The sequence below is a fragment of the Eriocheir sinensis genome, chromosome 3 (assembly GCF_024679095.1).
Source record: "Eriocheir sinensis breed Jianghai 21 chromosome 3, ASM2467909v1, whole genome shotgun sequence".
Classification (NCBI taxonomy): Eukaryota; Metazoa; Arthropoda; class Malacostraca; order Decapoda; family Varunidae; genus Eriocheir; species Eriocheir sinensis.
In genome coordinates, this window is record NC_066511.1 from 28681522 (window position 1) to 28687786 (window position 6265).

General features: G+C 46.0%; 1 non-coding gene across 1 annotated transcript; it reads right to left on the reverse strand.

The window, feature by feature from the left end:
- Nucleotides 1–5789: 5789 nt before the first annotated feature.
- Trnai-aau (transfer RNA isoleucine (anticodon AAU)) lies at nucleotides 5790–5863 on the reverse strand. The gene has a single exon. It is a non-coding gene; the product is annotated as a tRNA-Ile (tRNA).
- Nucleotides 5864–6265: the final 402 nt, after the last annotated feature.

Genomic DNA, 6265 nt, shown 5'->3' on the forward strand with positions numbered 1-6265 from the left:
ATACAAGCGGCGCGTCGAGGCTTGAGAGCAAAGGTGCGAAGGCCAGGTAAGGTAAGGTGAGGTAACGCGTCTGCACCTGTGATAACGCTGATTAGTTTTTTTTTCTCTTTTTTTTATTTAATCATCATCGTCATTCTTCTCCTCCCGCATGCACGGAAGAGGTTGGGAAAGGGAAATGAATGAGGGGAAAGGAATGAGAATAGGAAAAAGAGAAAATAAATGGAAAATGGGGAGAGAACAGAGGACAGGAAAAGAGATAAAAAAGGAAAGGAAAGGGAAGGGAAGAGGAAACAAGGGAAAGAAAGGGATTGGTGGAAGAGAGGAAGAATGGAAGGGAAGGGAAGAGAATCGAAGAGGAAGGAAGGAAAAGGAGGAAATACCTAATGAAAAGGAATAGAAGAGAAAAAGAGTATTGATGAAATGAGAGGAGAGCAAATGTAAGGGAAATGAGAGGAACAATGGAAACGAAGGGAAGGACAGCAGAGGGAGGGAAAAGCAATGATGAAAGGGAAGGGGAGGGAAGGGAGGGGAAGGGGATTGAAGAGAAATAAGGGGAATAGTGGAAGGGAGGAAAAAGGGAATGGCATGGAATGAAAGGGAAGGGAAAGAAAGGGAAAGGATGGGAATAATGGAGGGAAGGGGAAGGAAGGGGAAAGAGGGAGTGGTGGAAGGTAGGGGAAGAGGAGGGAAGATTAAAGAGTAATGATTAAACGGAGGTAAAAGAAAGGGATGGGAGAGGAGGGGAAGAGAAGGAAAACAAGGGAAATAATGGAAGGGACGAAAAGAGGGAATGGAATGGAAGAAAGGGAGGAAGGAAGGGAAAGGAGGGGGATGATGGAAGGGAAAGGAAGGGGGAACATGGAATAGCAGGCAGCAGAAAGCCTGTTGGCTCATTACTAGGCTGCCTGCGTTCAGTGATTCAATCAATCCGTTTGCCATAGGAGTGGCTAGCAGGGAAGGATTAAAGCACTTGTGTATCTACTCTTGGGAACGTTCAGTTCACTCCCGATGCCAAGAAAGAAAGGGGATGATGGAAGGGAAAGGAAAGGGAAGGAAAGAGGAGGGAAGGAAAGAAGAGGGGATGATGGAAGGGAAAGGAAAGGGAAGGGAAGAGGAGGGAAGGGAAAGAAGGGGAATGATGGAAGGAAAGGAAAGGAAAAGGAAGGAAAGAGGAGGGGAATGATGGAAGGGAACGGAAAGGGAAGGAAAGAGGAGGGGAATGATGAAAGGGAAAGGAAAGGGAAGGAAAGAGGAGGGGAATGATGGAAGGGAAGGGAAAGGAAAGGAAAGAGGAGGGGAATAATGAAAGGGAAAGGAAAGGGAAGAGAGGAAAAACGGAATGGAACGGAAGAGGAGAAGGAGTAGCAAAGAAATTAATGTCGCATGTACAAAGATTATCGATTTAAAGATTATTGGCAAGGTATATCCATTGTGCTTCTTTCTGTTTCCTGTAAAGCCTCATCACTTCTCTCTCTCTCTCTCTCCAACAATTTTTATTATTATTATTATTATTATTATTATTATTATTATTATTATTATTATTATTATTATTATTATTATTATTATTATTATTCTCAGTACTACCACGACCACCACTGCCACACTCACTCTGCTACAAATACAACAGCAAAAGCAACAACTACCATTACTACTACTACTACTACTACTACTACTACTACTACTACTACTACTACTACTACTACTACTGTTGCTGCTACCATTACTGCTGCTGCTGCTACCTCTACAACAACAACAACTACAACAACGGTTACTACCACTGTTGCATTAAAAGGGTACTCCCGCTATGCTACCATCACCGCTACCATTATTATTATCGTTATTCAGTTCAATGGCTCGGTTCAAACCAACAACAGCCGTGTACGTGCACTTTCGCTATTAATAAGCAAAAGGTAACCAAACAAATAAATTAGTTTTTATGACCAACTGTTGGCTTTACACTACCAATAAATTTTGTCTTTTTTTATGGGTCTCTCTCTCTCTCTCTCTCTCTCTCTCTCTCTCTCTCTCTCTCTCTCTCTCTCTCTCTCTGATGGGGAAATATGTGGGAAGATTGGTTTTATGAGTATGCAAACAAGTAGGGAGGTAGATACACAAATAGGTAGATAACAAGTAAATTAGTTAGGCAGGTTGAGAAGGAAGTAAGGTGCGTCGGTGAAAAGGAAGAAAAGTAGAAAGGTAGAGAGGCAAGTATGTATAGGTGGGTAGGTTGGGTGATGCGTGGTTAGGTAGGTATGGTAAGTAGGTAGGTTAGTAGGTAGTTGAGCATAGGCGTTAGTGTTGAGGACCTGGATGTGTAGCGCTTCTCACCACACTAATGACTGCCCCTTTCTTTGTCCCTAATCGTCACAGTGATCCTTGAGCGTTCAGTTGTCATTACACACCGAGGAGCCAGCGGACACAATCACTCGTTCAGCGGGAGACGCACGACATGGCTGAGGTAGAGTTCGCTGTGTGTGTGTCCGGGCTTATACTCGTTGCGGGTCAGGGTTTGGTGAAGCCTTACAGGAGGGGAGGGAAGGGAAGGGACGAGAGGATTCATTCAGTGTGCTGCTGCTGTGGTCGCCGCCCCGCTGTCCTCCACACAGACAGACACACTGACAGATACACAAAGTCTTTTTCCTCCATGAACTCAGCTTTTATGGTTTAGGGAGGGGGGTGAGGGAAGGGGGAAGTTATTCCGTATGTTGTTGCTGTGGTTGGCGCCACACTGTTACTCTCAGTCACAAGCACAGACGGGCGCACAGATCATTACTCAAACAGCTGCCCCTTCATTAACTCAGCTTCTGGGGTTCGATGAGAAGTCTTTTGGTGTTTTGTTGTTGGAGTGACCGCAAGCCGTCACCCACTCTCACACCCACAGTCTACCCCCCCCCCCCCCCCCAAACACACACACACACACACACAAACACACCGAAATCCTTCCTTCAGCTCTGCTTTTAAGAGTGAGTTACGATAAGAAAGAAGCTTTTGTTCATTCAGACTCCGAAATTGAGCTCTCTTTCGGCCACCTCTTATGATTCTTTTTTAGGAGCAGCGAGTAGCGGGCTTTTTTTTTAGTATTGTTTCCTTTTTTGTGCCCTTGAGCTGCCTCCTTTCTTGTAAAAAAAAAAAAAAAAAAATCCTGTGCTGTTGCTGTCTGTGGTGGTCGCCTCTGCCACGCAAATTGGCCGACAGAGAGCACATAAGATATTTTTTTCTTGAACTCAGTTTTGGAAGGGCAGACAAGGAGGAGGAGACGCCTCTCAGTACCCTGTTGTTGAGGCTGCCGCTCCGCCATCATCCCCACAGACTCAGACAAGCACAAAGACGAACAAAGGTTGAAGCCCTCTCTTGCACGGCTTTTTTGGATGGGGCGGAGGAGAAGGAACAGGAAATGGAGACAGACAGGAATGAGATGATGACACGCCGTCCGTCCTTCCTTTTGGTCCTGGGAAGGGAAAATATCCCCCGCCGTCGAGAACCTGTCAAAAAAGCGCCAATTACGTCTTTCTCACTTGGATGGACCGCAGCGAGGAAGAAATACGATTCCACCAGCAGCAGCGGGAATGAAGGTCGCAAAGACACACTTCGGCTTACATGACGTGAAGGAAAAAAGGAGCATTATCTTCAACGATCCTGTTTCTATTTTCGTCTGGCTTGTATTCCTCCCTCCACCACTACCACCTCCTCTTCCACCTCCTCCTGTCCTCCCATCTCCTCCTCTGGTCTCCACACACACAGGAAGCCCCTTGACGGTGGAGCGATAAACCCATTAATTCAACAATCAAGGAGGTGGTGTAGTCGAGGCCATTATAAGTGCAGTGTTGAGGCGGCGAAGGCGAGGGAAGAGAGGCAGATGCATCAAAATGGAGTCCCGAGCGAGAAGACACAAAGAAACATCCGCCCCATCCCCCCCTTTTTTTTCCCTTTTGTTCGTCCTCATAGTAAGGTAAGGCAAGGCAAGTGTTTGTTTGTTTATATCTATTGCTTCTCTCTCTCTCTCTCTCTCTCTCTCTCTCTCTCTCTCTCTCTCTCTCTCTCTCTCTCCCCTTTTCCTTCACCTCTGCATGCCCCAACAAGTTCATTTTTCACCCTCAATCAATCAGTAAAGTCTCAAATAGTAAAAAGATATTGAAGTTTTTTTTCTTATCCTGCTTCCCCTTCCCTACACACTCCATATTCATTTAGTATCCTTCTGTTTCCTTCTCTTTCCCTCACTCCTTTCCCTTTCAGTTTTCTCTCTCTAAGATGCTTGACTCCATAAAAAGCATCATCTCGCCCTTGCAGTACAATGGCTCCTCTCCCCTCCGCTGCTCTCCTCAAATCCCGGCTCGCCCTGCACGCCCTCCCAGGCACATGCACTTTCACCCTCGCCTCACAGTCCGGCTCTGTTCCCTGCCCGCCTTCCCTGCCTCCTTTGCATGCTGTCTTCTTCCTTCTTATCCCCTCAAAACAAATATTTCCTTGAGAGAAATTTGAAAGCAACTACTGCATGAAGATGGGAGCCGACTAGTGCACTGAATCAAGACTCATGCACCCATGCAAGCATGAACACACACACACACACACACACACACACACACACACACATAGAGAAGCCCGTGCGCGCGCGCAGATTCAGATTCACATACGCGCACAAATACGAACTCACATGAGTGCGCTCTCTCTCTCATACACACACACACACACACACACACACACACACACACACACACACACACACACACACGTATGAATACTCACTCAAAGGTTTGATTGTAAGGATCAGTGAGTTCATTGTTTATAGGTTCTCTCTCTCTCTCTCTCTCTCTCTCTCTCTCTCTCTCTCTCTCTCTCTCTCTCTCTCTCCCAGCAAGCACTACGTCCGGCTGGCGTACCGCAGCACACGTCCCGCGGTGCTCGCCTGTCTGCGGGAGCCGTTTCGGTGCTTTACACGACACCTGGAAGCTTGCCTGGGAGCCCAGGTAATGAGGCTTCCGTGTGTACAGTTAGACAAGAAAGTAACCCCTACCCCCACCACACGAAGTAATATGAGAAAGGGCTAAAACATATGTTTTAGTTATTGTCTTCTGGTTTCGGGTATATTTCTCTTCTATTGTTCATTAGGAGGACGATACGTTAACGGCCAACAATATTTGGGATTTATCTGAAGACAAAAATCACAAGAATAATCGTACCTAGAGCTGCCGAAGGGGAAGCCATACAACACACGCCTCTGCGGCCTGTGGAAGATGGAAAAAAAAATCATTAGCGTCATCGCCCGTGACCTTGTTTTCTACCGAGGCAAAGTGAGAAGTCGAAAAGTTTTTCTGATGAGTATAAAACAGTAGAGGGGGGCGCCCAGTCCTTGGCCTCAACTTCCTACATCGTGAGAGCTATGCATGTTCTTAGAAGGAAGTAGAAAATTAGTTAGTGAATGAGAGGAACAAGCTCAGATGCATGCTGGGTTTAAATGAAGGTTAGACAGATTCAAGGACGAGGATGGCAGGTGCCAGATGGTGAGTCGCTGGTTTTCAGGACCTGCCTTGTGATGGCCGAGTGGCTTCCTGCAGACTCAATACAGTAAGTCATGTTTATTTTTTTTACAGTAAAGAAAACAGATCACGGGCAATAAACAAACAAACAAAAAAAAAAGCTCTATAGGCGCTGCTCCTGCAAAAGCAAACAGGAGTGGCCAGAAGAGAGGTCAGTTTCGGATGGAGAGGTGCACTTTTGGAATAAGAAATCTGTAACTTTAACCCTCAGGCTGACTGGATGAGACAAACAAAGGAAAACCATTATAACAGTCTTGGCCCGTATGGGGATCGAACCCACGACATCCGCGTTATTAGCACGGCGCTCTAACCAACTGAGCTAACAGGCCGACCATTGTGGGTGTATGTAGGAAGAATAAACCCAAGGAAATGTTGCCCACAGAGTAAAGATACGTAAATTTCCCTTCGTTGCACCATCGTTATCTTACTTGTATATCTTTACTGGCGTCACTATCCTTATCTTTATCCTTTTCCTCCTCCTCCTCTTCTTCCTCGTCTTCCTTCTCTTCCCTCTCTTTGTCTCTCATCTTTCATCCTTTTCTTCCTCGTCGTCATTCTCTTTTTCTGACACCTTTTATTTTTTCATCATCATCATCATCTCCTTGTTGTTGTTGTTCATCATCTTCTTTTCTTTTTTCTCTTCTTCCCTCTCTTCCTCCTCCACGACCCCTTCCTTTCGGGTACGCCAGCAATCTATGTTTTTTTTCTTGTTTTTTTTCCGAGGGGAGTGC